Source organism: Temnothorax americanus, unplaced genomic scaffold, assembly GCF_048541705.1.
Source record: "Temnothorax americanus isolate GAGA-0224 unplaced genomic scaffold, ASM4854170v1 Scaffold5, whole genome shotgun sequence".
Taxonomy (NCBI): Eukaryota; Metazoa; Arthropoda; class Insecta; order Hymenoptera; family Formicidae; genus Temnothorax; species Temnothorax americanus.
In genome coordinates, this window is record NW_027509657.1 from 6,533,407 (window position 1) to 6,549,545 (window position 16,139).

Consider the following 16,139-nt stretch of genomic DNA (forward strand, 5'->3'; position numbering starts at 1 on the left):
TGCATACGACCGCGATGCCGAGACCCCCCCCCCCCGACGCGTAGGACTTCATTCCGGACCAGTCGTGGACGCGATTTCTTGCGATTCGGGGACGAGATCCGGTCTCCAAGATTATTGCTATACGCCGTGCTCGAACCTGTCGCGATGTTGTCGCGGGCAACGCTCGTTTACAGGAAATGCGATCTCGCCGTTTTATCGTGTATCTGATAGATATGGATATAGATATACCTAGGCTAAAACTCTCCCATAAATCTGAAAATAAAATGGTGTCAAACCCTTATGTCGCATGTAGTCGTATCGTGTTAGACGAATGTGATGTTGATTGCTATCTAAATTATTGAACATTAATGGACGTATCTCGGTGTCATTTTCCTAATCTTTAATCTTTCGAGGTCTCCGAGAAAGGCAGGCAGATCACCGTTAGACCGCCGTCGCTCTGACAAACTCGACAATTATTTTTATAGAGAATGCCGTGGTTAACGATCCACATCGTCTACGAACATTTCGTCTTAGCCGCCGACGAAGCAAAAACTATAGATTCGTTATTCTCTATGTACTAATTACTATCGTGACGACTTGTGTCGCAATGTCGCTGGACCGTGGAAGCGACGCGTTATGCAACACGACAGCGAGCCGTCTTGGTGCTTACATATTTTCGCGTCTCGTTATCCTTTAAATGACGCAATAACCGACTGCACGCGTAAGCGGTTTCCTCGTAAAAGTGTTTCGTTAGTTCGGGCATCGTTAGTAATTTAAGTAATTGGCCATAAAGCGCCTGTGACAAACGCACGCACGGTGATTCACAACTAACGGGATATAGAACCGCCTGGTGGGAAATTATACGACTGTCTTCTCGCGCCTTATCAACGACCGCAAATAATCCTCGGTAAATAAACGAGTTTAAGCCTGTTCCGGAAGGGCTCATCTGATGTCTCTGCCAGCAAGTACCACAGATAGTATAATTTTTATAACAAATTGAAGATAATAGCATACAGTATTAACGCATCAATGGATAATAGATATGTAATTAACGTACTAACGATACCTAATTGGTATAATGGCCGTTATTCCGTTACTTGAGAGAGAAAGAACTACACGTGGCTTCTACGGGCCCTTCTATGCGGCTATATGCGGGCTAAGCGAATTTACGACAATTCGAATTCGCGATCGTCGCGCACGATCAGATCGATCGATCGCGGCACAATTAAGTGAATCGTGTCCCAGATCTTGGACGGCGATCGTGTATGTACTATCAAAAGTAAGACTGGCTGGTAGACTGAGACGCGACTTATGACCTCGCGCTTACGGTATCGCTCAATCTTTTTCGTGCTCAACAAAGAGATCGTTGTCCTCTCACCCGCTAGCGCGAGGGAGGGTAGGATCTCTCGACCTACGACGCGAAGACTCTTATCGAAATTCAAGAAGACGATGACAGAGCGCCACGTGGGAAAAAGAACGATCTTTCATGATTATAAATGCGTCATATAAAAATCGTTACGACTAGGTACGTTACATTTAAATGTAAATCTCGCTAAGAAAACGTGAATTTCAGATACGATTATCGTTTCGAATGACAATATATTTTCCGTTTCTTTTTTTCTCTGAATATTTATAGAGAGACCTCGCTTAAATATCTTCCCGCAAAACTTTAACGAATTTTGATGCGTTTTTACAAGGAATCAACTTCATAACGGATTAACTTCCGTTGTTGGCAATCGGAACCCTTTCTTGCGTGCGAACGCAAACGGAATCTAAGACGATAGCAGCGATAGCGCACGTGTGGGAACCGGGATGGAAGTAACGGCGCGATATGCATGATCGCCGGTAGCAATACGTGTGCATATGCAAATTTCTCGCAATTCGTTTACATATGCAAAACATATGGCAATAACGAATCGCGCGCGAGGCGGTAGATCTTCTAGATCTTGAAGATGTGCCGAAAACCGAGATTCTAGACACAACTTTACGATTCAAAAAAATCAGCTGTTCGAGGATCTAACAAGTCAAGGTATCAAGGTCCGAGAATTAAAAAAATCAAGAGTTCAAACTCTACCAGCTTCAGGACTTAAAAGCCCAGACCACCGTCACTTTCTTTCCGCAATCACTCGAACGATATTCCGATCCATCCATTTTCGGGTATACATATAATAATCGCGGGGGCGGAGAGGGCGAGGGGGAGGGATATCACTATTCATACCAGGTCGACCACCGATTTATCCGTTGTCGGTGGCACGAAATTCAGTCTGTCGTAACGGATCCGACATGGAAACCTGGGAACATACATGCGAGCGAAACGAGGCGCGACACGCATAGCCTGGTATATTTCGTCCCGCGTAGGTGCAGGATGCAGTCGGGATATGCAGGTTGTACATATACGCGCGGACACGTGATATATAATACGCGTGCGCACCCGTATACCGTATGCGGCGGAGAAAACACTATCGAGAAGTCTCGGTACGTGCAGACTGCAGACGCGGCGGAGGTCTCGGCAGGACCGTTAGGAGGCTTCAAGGATATCCTGCGTCTCGCGCTGGCGACCGGCGGGAATTATTTTGTGTGGCGAGAGACATAGGGAAAAGGATCGTCAAGGGTCGCCGCTTCCGATCGCGCCCGCCATGCTTTTCCGAAGAAACAAAATGGATAAAATAAATATAATGTCTAATTTTTTAAAATAAACGATAAATTTAAGTATAAATTTTCGGTAAAATGTTTGATGTAAATTTGAAAAAAAGATTTTTATTCTATGGATTTTATTATTTAGCGTATCTTTACACGAGTGAGCAATTAGTTATCCTTGAAAAATACGTCGGAACATTGGCGTGTCGGAGAGGCGATTTGCCGACGTAAATAATTGCAATTATCTTTCATAATGATATTCCGATCTCGCGAGAGGAAGAGTTTCGAAAACGCGGCCGTAGGGCCGCAGGCCGCGAATAAACGTTCTGAATTTAATGAGTGCTCCATACACGTGCGTCATTCGCGAGCGAGTTTGCGGATAAACGAGTCGTGGCAAAAAAAATTTCCCGCATTATTTTGTTGGCGTTTCGTGGCACATTGTCATAGCGACGCTGCCGGTGAGAAGCCGGAGTCGAGCTGATCGCCGAGAGGCAATGATTGGAGAGCGACTTATGTGGCCTACTGGCCCAGTAAGGGGCCTTCGCGCGTGTCGCCCATCGCGTATTTGGTGCCACGCGCGGCCAATATTCCCTTGCTCCCGAGGCTTATTAACCGCCCGTAATTAAGCCTCGGGGCGTCAATCGAGGGAGGGCACGGGAGTTCCCGCGTGCGGCGCGCGGAGTATCACGCGGAACAAATTCGACTTCGGATTTCGGAGCGGAAGGCCGCGGCGGCGCGGCGCGGCACAAAGAGAGGAGCGCGCTAAGCTGCCTGTGCGCGCGATTAATAACGCTAGATAAAGCCTCGCTAAATTACGCTCGGGTCGCGACACTGGACGTTAGGAGGACGAGTCGGCCATCAATCGACGCCAGCCTCTTTAACAGCGCACACAACGTACGCTCCACAAAAATGCAATAATTCCAATCTGCGCCGCGCCTCTCCGCGATAACGTCGCTCTCTTTCTCTCATTCTCTCTCTTCAGTTAGATCAAAGTTATGTATCGAAACCGTGATAATCCGAGATATTAAAACGCACGCGGCCGCTACTCGCAGGGAGTTCAACGCAACCGGCCGCGAAGGAGTAAAGCGTTAATAACGTTATGAAAGTGTAAACACCGAGCGGGACTATCAAAATCCCCGGAATAAAATCAAGCAACAGTACTATTTTTAAACGAATCGTATATGCTAAGTGGACGTGCAGCTAAGTTATGCGTCGTGCCACTTGTGTCTCTTTTATTCGACAGTTTAGATAGGCCCATCTCCGCCAAGCCGGGTCAAAATTACACCCACGACAGTACAGTTTATGTTTCTAGGGATCTATAAATAATTATACCCGTTCTCCGTATTGACAGTCACATCGCCCATGTGGGTCTCTTCTGCCTACAGTAAAGTTTGAACATCGAGAACATCAAAATTATACGCGATACTCGAATATTCTTACACATCACGTAGTATTTTATTTATTACACATATAATATTTTTATTATAGTATTTAATATGTTTATTATGACCGATATATTTATTAATTGCCTCGAAATTATTATCGCGAGTGCGCGTTTGATCGCCAAATCTATCCGGCGCGGCGGTTTCGACGGCAGGCGCGATCCCGCAAGCGTTGCTTTCCAATTACAACGAAACTATTCTCCAAAGCAGCTTGGTAATGATTCGGCTCCGATTCCATCGACCAACGAAACGAGCGGGAGATTGGCCGCTCCGTTTTGTTCGTGGATGGAGAAAGCTGGAAATTCGAGAGCTCTCCTCTCTCAGAAATATATCGCCGCCGATGCGATATTCGCACGTATACGCAACGGCGGTGTCGGCCGCGACGTCAAAGTGAATTACGTTCAGAGGTTCAAAGCGGAGATCGCGCGAATGGCGGTAACGGCCGCGCGCACGGTATCGCACGCGCGTTGTACGTTCCCGTTCTATTCTCACTCTTACTTTTCATTGCGCGAAACCGGATTTTGAAACTGGGACTTAGCCGCGCGCCTCTCTGGGACACCCCGGTGCACATCGACGAGCGGAACGAGAGGAACGGTGCGTCCCACGAGCTTCGAGCTCTTCGCTCGTCAAGCGTGCCCTTCGAAGGATGATCGATGCTCTCTAAGGTGTGCTGAGCCCCTGGCTCACGAGGGCTGACGCGCGAGTCAACGCACTCGACCCCGAATACCCAACGTACGATCGTGTGAGACTCCGTCGCCTACAATAAGCCTCTCGTATTTCCGAATGGTCAATACAACAACGGAAATGTTCTCACGGCGAGAATTACTTTCTAGACGCCGCGAACGCGACCTATTGTTCGTAACTTTCGTGACATTAAGTTCACGAGGGAGATGCACGTATCACATTTAATCCGGCGATAATAGCGCGGCTCATTAAATAGATGATCGATTGTATGATCACGGAAGAGAAACTCCACAATTCTCTTTCGGGGTCTCGAGATTTCAAGGATCCCCCACTCTGTGTTCAGGGATCTCTCCCCCAAAATATTAAATCAACATCTTGATCAAAATATCGAATGCTTAAACTTAAAAGTACTTTTTTTCTGAATTTTAAGGTTTTTGAGTTCAAAATTTTTAAATTTTATGAATGGATCTTTAGACTTAATAATTTGGAAGAGATTAGCTATATCCACTTACAAAAGAATCCGACATACCACGGTATTCAATGTGCCACGGCAAATCCCACGCCTTTCCCAATGCAAGTTTATTCGGCGAACCTTTACCGGCTTGAACTATTCATCGCGATTTTTCAGGGTCACGGTATATTATCGGCAGCAGTCGCGAAACAATACGACGATCCGTAAATCTCTGCGAAACCACTTGTAAAATTTCGGCGCGTGATTTGTGGCAATTTTAACCGTGGCTCGCGGAGAGTCAAGCGCGAGAGACGATTTATAACTTCGTTACACGGAAATTCCCCCCGTTCGTTAATTTTGACGAGTTTCCTCGTCGCGCGCTTCATTCGCGTCCGGTCGCTCGACCGCACATATTGTTGTCTATCTCTGAGAGGCATTACGCGTCGAACATCAGCCAAACGTCGAAGGGAAAACGTACAAGGTGCACGTTTAATACAAGGAGATAGGCCGTAAAGCCGCCCGCGGTATTCGTCGCAAAACGACCCGTAAATATCCCCGCTCGAATACAACACAACGGCTCGTATAGTGTTATGGTAATTCGCGCGAGTGATATTCACCGCGCCGCGCGGAACGACAACCTTTGACAAATTTACGGCTATCGCCGGAAATAGTTACCCGTGTAAAGTGTCCGCGCGTGTATCGCGAGGTCGGTGCTCTTGAGAAAAAATAAAATAAAATAAAAACGAAGAAGTCCTTTTGTCGAACTCGTCGAGGGGATACCTCGATCGAGAAGCCGTGCCACGAGACACGTCTCGGTCTCCGCGTATTTCTGCGTCTCTTTTACATCATTGTTGAGGATGTAAAGGCGAATTATGTACGCGAGGTTAAGGAACGCGCCGCGAGTTTCTCCCGACGGCGATACACGATTTGTCACTTAAGTGTCGCCCGCACAATGGAAAGCAAGGGAGATTCGTCTTGCGAGAGAAGATTCATTCCGCGCTTGAACTTGCGCCGGCCGCGGGGCCCAGCCTCTCCTTTTTTTTTTTTTTTTAAGCGACCCGTGGACGATCGTGACGAAGGGCGTGGGAACGTCATTAACCCTTTCCTCGCGGCGCGGCGCGGTGTGCGATGAGCGGCCTCGCGCAAGCGAGATTTTCGAGCGAGACGGCCGAGGGGATGTGTGAAATTTATGGTGGATAACGTCTACCCTCGGACTTATTTAACTTCGACTTTCGGTTTCTATCACAATGCTTCAAAATGAGAGAAAAGCGATTTACGTGGAAAGAAAAAAAATTAATGTTATTCTTAGAATGCATTGTTCAATTTTAACTTTATCTGCGGAAACCAATATAACTAGAAATTAAGAACCGAAATGATCGAAGAATCAGTTGAACGCGGCTTGCACCTGGCGCGATACGCAGCAGGTCTCGCAAGTGTTAAAAGAAGAAAGAAATCGTTGAATCTCTCTCTCAAAAACGTTCGGAAAATTCTACGTTATTAAAAAATAATCGTACATCCTGCAGTTATCATTCTTTATCCCGGAACGCGTCCTAGGGCTAACATTACCCTTCAACCGGTAACGTCCATTTCTCAGACTTGCGTAGGTTTCTCGTACTGACCAACCTTTGTAATTACGCCAGTGAACTACGTAATTCTGCTGGTCTAAGTTCACCGTCTGTAATCATATAACAATTTACGTGGAAGGTGTAATGACATGCGCATATACGCGAGCGTAAATAATACAATGTTGCACCGTCCGTCCCGCGAGCGAACGGCAAAAACCGACAGAGATTCACGCAGACCCGCTAATAACGACGCATAAATAGCGGTCGTTGTAAAATTTCGCTACTAATTTACACATTACATTTAAATATTTGCTGCTTTTCACACCTGCGAAACGTGAATTCGGGACATAGATGCAAACATATGACTAGGACATGCAGATTTCATTTTCGCTTTTCACGGAATGTGACGCAATCACGTAAACACGTAGTTAATTTAAATAGTTTTCTATAAAAGTACTAATTTCATCAAAGATATATAATTAATTTATAATACACAGGAACAACCTTTTCCAAAACAACCGTCGCGTCGTTCGGAGACGTTCCTGTATACTCTGCATAATTTGTAACACGAGTTCATATATCTTACAAAGTATGAGCTTGATCTAGTCTTGCCTGAAATATTAACCCCGTTGAGCGATCGAGTGGCTCGTGCGTTCATTAACGTTGCGCATAATAGGAATTCCTTCCCGCTAGGACGCTCGAAAGTCTTCGAGCGACGTGTCCCTTATTGTAACGTAAAGCCGAGCCAGATAACTCGCACTTTCCATAGTTTCCATACGCGTGAAGCAACGACCGGGGCGAGCAAGCATTTTGCCTGAGCGAGATTGCAAGTAAGCGCGCGTGTGTTCCCAGCTTGACGTACGATCGATATAGAGTAAATGACGTACACGCGAGAAAGTCTTCGACTAAATTGCAAGTTACCGCGTAAATTCAGCAAGTTCGTTACCGCGGCGAGAATTAGCCGTGACCAACACCCTCGGCGGTTCTGCAAATGCCTTTCGATACGCGCTAATCGCCGAGTTCTGCACAAGTCAAGTTGACACAGCTTTCGCGAGAGTCCTTCTCTCCAACGATGCGCGCAATTTTTCTTATCGGCGACTAAAACTGGCATGCAATTATCATCCAATTGGTCGATTCGCGTCTCTCTCTTTCTCTCTCTCTCTCGGCGGATTATCCTCAGTGTTAGGAAAGTCGTTTCCATTGTCTCAAGGGTAGAGACACGTGAGACCGTTGCGCGAGAGGGGAATCTCGCGCCTCGGGGATTTCGAAACGTACAGAAGCGGTCTCTGAGCCCGAAGGCGTCGGCCTACCGTCGCGTCGTGTAGCACGAAAGCCACACGGCACCCCCCGCATTCAGGTGAGAGAGAAATAATGAAAAAGTAGGCGGAAAAGTGGGATTGTGCCATTACCACCTCGCGAAATAGTTTGTAGGTGGAACGCGCGACGGGAAAATGCCGCCGCCGCGCCGCGCCGAGCGCGAAGAGCCGCGCGCCGCGCCGGGAGCCTCGTTCCACTTTTGTGGACGCAGGCGCGATTCCGCGAGCGACGTGTGTACGTACAAGAGGAATACACGCTCGCGGCTACATGACGCACGCGCACGGTGCATGTGGATCATAATGAAATACGTGATCCATCTCCAGAGAAACTCCTGGCGCGCGCGCGCATGCACGTTATCTCCCAACCCCCGGCGAGAGGGGATCCTTTTAATTGAAACTTTCAAATCTATCCGAATCGAGCGCGCGGGCGCGAACGCGATCGTCAATTTCGCAGACGGTCGCTTCATCCGAAGCTGCGAGAAACCGTCGAGGTGAGTGGGAGACTGATTACTGTCATTACGTGGCACGTAGATTGAAAATTTATCTCGCGTTTCCTTTTCGCGAGAGCGCGGCGAAGCGGAGACGGTGAATAACGGGCGATAAAGGCGAGCGCCCGTGATTTGCGTTATGGTAAACGTCGGCGAAGTCGGTATCGACGCGTGCATTTTACGTGCCGTCCCATTTGCGGAATTTAATTCGGAGTGCCATAAAGCAGCCGGACTCTTTGGCGCGGAGCATTATAATTTTCGTATCGACATCGTATATCTCGCGATATACATAAGTAGCACCGGGGCGCGCGTATCCGCAGGTCTATATATACGATCGGTAAGTCGGCGTCATTAATAACGTGTCGGGGCGATTAATGGATCCGCGTGCGCGCCGCGGAGCATTAATTAGGACCATTTTCACCACCTGCCGATCGGACGGCGCGCATTAATAAAATCGGCGTGAACGACGAGGCCGGACGTCCTCGCTTTTCCAGCCGTCAGTGGCTCGATCCGCCGCCAGTAATAATTATTCCTAATCGGTTTATGTATATATACGTATAGAAAACGCGCGATCACGGAGTCGGCGAGGTGAACGGCTGATCCGTTTACCATTCCGCTATCTCTCCGCTTTTACGGAATAGTTCGCGGATACAAATCGTTCCCTGCTCTCATCACACGATACAGTCTCGCGTTCGACACGGAGAAGAGCCGCGGCGCGGGGTTTTAAGATTCGCACACGGCAAATGTAGCGCACGTCTTACTTTTAATTGGAGGAAAGTGCAAATCTCTTGCATCAGTCAAGTCTGACATGCCCCAAAAGATCCATTGAATCGGGATCCCTCGTTAATTTTAAAACGATTATTTGATTTATCATTGTTCGAATCTGACAGATCGATCTTCGAAAGAGTTCGCAACGTTCCCATATATGTGCCCCTTTTCGTGGAATCACTGCTTCTCATATCTCGCATCTCTTCTCCGCGATTATTCCGGCGAAATCGCGCGCACATCGACGCGACTTGTCGGAAACGATCTCTCATTAACTGCACCGTCAACGTAAGCGCGAGGTCAAACGAGGCGTCGTTATTAGCGGATCCCAAGGATCGACGATGATTCCCGCGTGCTTTTACTTCCGGTCGCGCCGACGACCTTTTTCTTCCCGCGGTCTTTCTCTCTTTTTCTCTCTCTCTCTCTCGTTTGGGGACGGGAGTCGCAAGTCAATTAATTAAGACCCGGCGATCCGCGGGCGCGCGTACCGACGTCCTTACTTTTCCAGCCTACGGGCTGGCGGCGACGCAATTATTTCTAATCACTTTAGAAAATTCCCCCCGCTGAGCGCGTGGTCGATCGACGACGATCGGCCGAGTGTGTGCCATCTTTCTAGGCTGTTCGACCTCCGCTTTCTGAATCGCGCGTCAGAGTTTCCTCACTGCGCGTCTCTAGCTTGACCATAAACGGCCGATGTCTCTCGCCGACCGGATAGCGATAGGTCGCCAGCGGTGTCGCGCTCACGACGTTTTGCATGGAGATTAATTGAGGCACTAACACACGCTCAATCCAACACGAGTACAGTGTTCACGTTAGTTCGTAGTATTTACGTTTTTATTTGCGCGATATATTACGCCGTTTTCTACTGTTTTATATCTTCTTTTTTGTTATTAAAATAATACTAATTATTATTCTCTTCAAGTTTTTTTTCTACCAAAATTTTAAACAATAATTGTGTAAAAAGAAACTTAAAGAGAAGGCATATGTAACTTCTGCTTACTACATCTATCGATGGAGACTTTGATTTACCTAGGCTCGTTCGAAAGTGCCAACTCTAAGAGTGAAACACTACGATGTTCGAATCTCTGCCGCGCTCAATGCGTCGAATGCTGAGTAAGTGACAAGTGAGTGCGTCGGCGGCGATCGTTCCTCTTCCTATACGGTCTTGTTTTTCCCGCGGAATCTAGCGTAGGAGAAATTACCCGCGTGTGTGGCGGCACCTCGAAAAGCCGACCAACACGATCGTTCCTCCATTAGCCTTGTTACCACCGCGGCGGGAATGGGTTGAGGAACTCTCCTTCTCCCTCCTTCCCTCGGCCCACGTCGTCGTAAGGTCAGCGAACGGGAAAGTCGCGGTGGATGAAGATTTTTCGAAGATATGTGTATGTTATGTAAAAATGAATTAGCTCGCGAAATTGAAGAAACCGGATTTGCACGTAGCGCAACTAATTTCGCAACCTCTGCATTTCGAGCTCTCGCGCGGTTAATTAATATTAACTAATATAACGTCGCGCAAAGTGAGAGTTTGGATATCTCGAAACGCGGATCGCGCGTTCGACTGTCCACAAAGCAGCTTGTTTTCCTCGGAGTCGCGCGAACTTCTTGAAACTGGAAATACATATCGAACGCCGGGCCGGATACTTACGAGCCGTGATTTCTTCTTCCACGAGGGAGGAGACGGTAAGCGCGCGTGAGTCGATTAATTTTCTCTTCCACCGCCTCCGCCACGTAACGCTCTTGGGAAAGATAGTCAGCTATCGATATCAATTACGCGCTCGATGCACTCGCCGCGGCGCGGCTGCGCCCGTTAAAATGAGCTTTTACCGCGCGTCCAACTTTCCTCCGGGATATATAAAAGATTCGAGTAAGAGTACTGTTAAAGGTCGACTATAAATAAATTGAGAATACACGCGGCGAACGTAACTGCGTGCGCGGGCGCGACAAGAACCGATATCGTGTTCCCGAAGGTCGGCTGAAATCGCGCGCGCGCCTCATATCAGCTTTATCAGCTATAATCAGGTCACCTACCAAAAAATACTACGTTTAACGTAAGTCTCGAAGCGGCATTCAAACTGTCGAGCGAAACGAATCCAAATGAAATAAGATGTAAGATAAATCGACTCGAGAAGCGCGATTAATCCGACCGGTAACGATGTTACCCAGGCTGCGAAACTCCCGCGCGGGATATAATAATCCGCCACGTGATCCTACAAGATGTCCGATTACGTCGCGACAATTTTCTAATTATCGCAAAATACTGCCGGAGAATCTAAATCGCCGAGTTGAAGGGTTTACAACTGGCTTATTTTCGACCTCGAATCCCGCGGCCGCGGCCGTATTACGCGAGGAGAAGTCCATTTCGCGGTCATAGTCCGACCGTAGCTCGAGGATCGTTGTAAACAGAACCTAAATGGCGATTTGAGCCGGGCATAAAAGGCTGCGCGTAACGATGTACTCAGGGCGAGCGGCGAGCCGTAATCTGCTATTGCGCCGCCACGTTCGCGTTTAGCGGCCGCGCTCCGCGCGCTAATCTTTACGGCGATTCGACTGGCCGTCGACTTAGTTAACGATCGACTTGGCGTTCACGGACGATCGCGCGTATCGTTTTCGAACTCGTCTCGCGAAGATAACCCGTTTTCCACACCTGTATACCCGTCCGCCGTATCTCACAGCACACGCGTCTGATAATTGCGGAGTACGGCAATTAATCCGCAACGTATAGGCACACAACTCTTTGTTTCTTTTCATTATATTTTTTAAATAATTATTTATGAAGAAATAATTGTATTTTTCATTTTTTTTTTTTTTTTTTTAATAACAATGTCTAAGACTATGCATCATTGAGAAACGCACTTTGAATATCGTTTTTCTTTACGCTATATATATGAAGCAATATGCTGCGATTAAAGTTGCTTACGTATTAATCGCTATTCTGATCTTAATAGGCCTGAACAAGAAAAGACTGATACAAAGACACACACACACGCACGTCGTACTTGGTCTTTCCAGTCTTTCGTAAAAGACGTCAAACGTCAAACGGTACACGGATTTGTATATATTCGTTTTGCCTGAATCAGGCGTTACACAAATTTTCGCATACGGTTTTTCGCCCGTACGTTCTAGTCCCGTTCCCGAAGACAAATCGGCGATTATTATTAAACGATAATATAGGAACGAGTTTGGCCGGCGTCGTTTCTTACAGCTGTTATATCGCCGAAACGGGAATCGATGGCGCGTTATACGCCACCGTCCTCCTATAGAATTTATTTGTGTCACGACGATAATACATGGGAGCTAAATACCCTCAATTAATACCGCATTGAATGCCTCTCCCGCGTATATACCCGTACAGGTGCGGCGTTTATGTGTTTTTCACCTGCTTGTGCGTGCCACTTTTGTGGCTCCCATGCGAGCGATTTTACACAGGGTCAGCAAGTTTTCCAGCACGGACGCTAAACGCACGGGTCACGAAGTTCGAAGCGGTAAACGGTAGCACGAAAAAATTCGGCGGTTTTCGATATTTAATTATTTTTATTATTTACCTTGTTTATTCTTGTGTGAAAGTTAGATAGGCTTCTGAAAGCTTTTGAAGGGGGAAAGCGCCGTTTACGTAAAAGGAGAGGGTTTAAACGACCTTTCTTCGGGACGTTATTTTCTACCTGCAACGTCCTTTTTGCTATACCGTATTACCGAGTGTCTCTGTATGAAACATGCCGCATCGACCTGGCGCTCGCTTTCGTACCCCACGCGGCCCACGCGCGATCGACGGTTAACGACGGGTAAACGCCGCCGCATTTTGCGCACAGTGAAAAGTCGCTTTCCCGTGGTACACCGCGCTCTTAATCGGCGAACAGTCGCGACCGAAGGTCCGAAAACCGTCAGGAAGTTAATTAAGTAGATTGCCATGGAAATTAGATTAAGCGAGTTTCTCGCGAGCGCGGGGACACACAAACCAGTTTAATTGCCCGGCATTGTGTCGGGAGTTAATGACTGCCGCACTGCGGTTGCCTTCCCCGGGACACACCGCCGTCGCCATGTCGCTGAAGACAAGTTGCGACTTTAATTGCGACGCGCGTGAAACGCGTACGGAGAGTCGACGCGAGTCGCGGATCGCGAAAACGAAACGGTTCTGCGATCGCGCCGAGAGGGGAAGTCGCGTCCGCGTCGTTATGATTCGCCAAATCGAAAGGCGTTACGTACCAGCGATAAACTATATAATTTTTCGCCTCTCACTCTCAAAATCAGAATCCCGATCCGATTAGCGCGAAAATTGTTGGCCCAAAAATTATTTGTCTGAATGGAATAACTTTCAGCGCGCAAGAAACCACGATACAAAGATTGAAGAAGAATACGAGATTTTGAAGAAATTTTAAATTTTAGAGCTAAGAAAATTACCAATTGTTTTTAATTGGTCATTTTCACACCTCCACAATTTTAGACCTGAGAAAATATTACTCGACTCCGTAGTTTGTCCCAGAAGGCAGAGCGAGAAAGAAGGAAAGCGAGTGAGAGAGGAAGAATGGGTTCGCGATTAACGCAACACATTAGCGAAAATTGTTGCGACTATACTACGGGCGATCGTCTCTCTCTTTCTCTCTCTCTCTCTCTCTGACCTCGAGGTCCCACGTTACATTATCCCCGGCCGTTTCCAGCCATCCGGGATGGTAATTCCGCGTTATTTCCCGAGGTCGAGGTCGTGGCGGCAGGCCTCTCGTCGATTCGCGCGGAAAAGGAGACCATCGACCTCCGCCGAATAAATCGTCGGGGACGGTCTTCGTCGTGACGAGACGACGCGGTAAATCATCCGGGTTCTCAGGCTTTCAAAGGACTCTATCTTTCGTCGACTAGCATTAACGAAGGCCCCCGCGCACGGCTTGCCGCTATTAACGCTATTATTGTTGCGTTACTGTAAAACGCGTGGCGGAAGCGCGAGGATAAAGGTTTATTTTCCTCTTTTTTTTTTCGGCGATGAAAGAAGGGTGGTCTCGCGTTATTTGTACAAATGTGTATCTTCACGTCACTTGTACGACAAGTTGGAGTTAGAGAACAAGTTCCACGATCGCGAAATGCCAATTAAATCTAAACGCGACGATCTCAACACGATACGTCGCACCGATCAAACGGAGAATACATTCCACACGCGGGGACGGAAAAATTTGCGTTTAAATAGATTCTATATTTTTACGTATTTTTTTACGTGTATTTTTCTAATTTAGCTTACAATATACACGTATATTTGTTTTTTTTCCTTTTGACACTTCGTTGAAATTGTTTCTCTCCGTATTTCCGTCTCGAACCGTGTTTTATTATACAATGACATTACATCATTGAAGTAGAATATTCAATGATATCTGCTCGTTACCAAAAATAAAGTTTTACAAACAATTGTTAATTAGCATAATTTCTCAAATTTACAAGAATTAAAATTATGAATATATTATTTAAAAAAAACTTTCTAGTAAAATTTATTGCATGTACCAATTAAAAAGTGAAACTTACCGAAAAGAGAGCGTAATATATTTCGTAATTGAAGTTAGGCAAACTCAGCTCAAAAGTTTTAAACGCTATCAAGTTTTCCGAAGATCCTGAGACTCTAGATTAATCCTAGACTCCGAATTCGCAAAGGCGGTCGCGCTTGTCGCGTCGCGCGAGAGGTCTGACCGCTCTTGACCCTCGAGGCTTGAATCGGGACTCACCTTGCCGCGACGAACGATCGTGTCGCGCTATCCCGCCAAGTCTGTCCGCTCTCGCCTAATTGTCAAGGCTATCACCGACGGGAGTCCGAGTACCAAGGCGACGAACCGAGCAAGGACGAAGGACGGAGTTTTTTCACTTTTAGTCCAAGAGGGAAAACGCCGAGAGACGCGCCGCCTCCTTCGCGTATCCACGGTTCTTCTCACCCGCGGGACGATTCGCCCGGCGTGCGCGCGTATACCGAATGCACGCGCGACTATATCTCTGTCCACCTGGATGCGACACGTGCACACGAGCACGCGCCGGGACGAATCCCAACGCGGCGCCTCCTTCGTCGACGAAAAGACCGAGCGAAGGAGAGAAAGAAGAAAAGGACACGCGATCGCGGATCGCGCGGTTCCTTCCCCCTTCCGGCCGTACGGCGATCGATCCGCTTACGCGGCGAGGATCCCAGCGGAGGATCCTCTTCGACGAGACGAGGACGGGAACGGAATTCCGAGACGCGGCGCGTCGCAGGCGCGGCGGTGCACGCGATGGTCGCGCGTTGTCGAGGACGGTGCGGCAGGTGCAGCCGCTGCAGCTGGCACGGTCGTCGGCTTCATACTGAAGGGGAGAGATAGATGTACACGGCGGGCACACGGGCACGATGCCGCCGCAGGCTGCCGCCGCACGAGCAGCTACGAGAAACTGGCTCCACCGTCGCCGCCGACTGCTCCGAAAACTCGGGGCAGCGCAGAGCGCAGCGCCGGGGTCTCTCCTCTCCGTTTCTCACCGCGAATCTCTCTCCCGTCCTCTCGCTCTCGTCCTGCCGCCGCTCTCTTCGCCACCCCGTCGCGCTGTGCGTTTGCCATTCGTGGTGGGGTTTTGCTCTCCGCGAATGGAGTAGGGGCCATCCTCTCGATCTCTCTATCTCTCTTTGCCGCGACGCCGAGATATCTCTCTCTCCTTCTTCGCCTGGGATCCGCGAACGAGGCCCCGAGGATATTTTTGGATTTTTCTTTCGATACGTTGTCCTGCGAGGAGAGTCACCCGGTTTAAGACCCGTTCGGAGGGATCCTTCGCGATAAATTCCCGCGCGAGAAATAGCCGCACTTGCCGCGCCGTCGCGCGTCGAGGCG

At 48.2% G+C, this 16,139-nt stretch overlaps 1 protein-coding gene across 2 annotated transcripts in view; it reads right to left on the bottom strand.

The window, feature by feature from the left end:
• Window positions 1–15,736, bottom strand: part of Knockout (Stork-head domain-containing protein knockout) — a 72,446-nt gene extending 56,710 nt beyond the window's left edge. For both annotated transcript variants that reach the window (XM_077418031.1, XM_077418029.1), the window contains exon 1: window positions 15,024–15,736. The gene's annotated coding sequence lies outside the window, so the exon portion shown is untranslated. The remainder of the gene's footprint in view (window positions 1–15,023) is intronic.
• Between the last annotated feature and the right edge of the window lie 403 nt (window positions 15,737–16,139).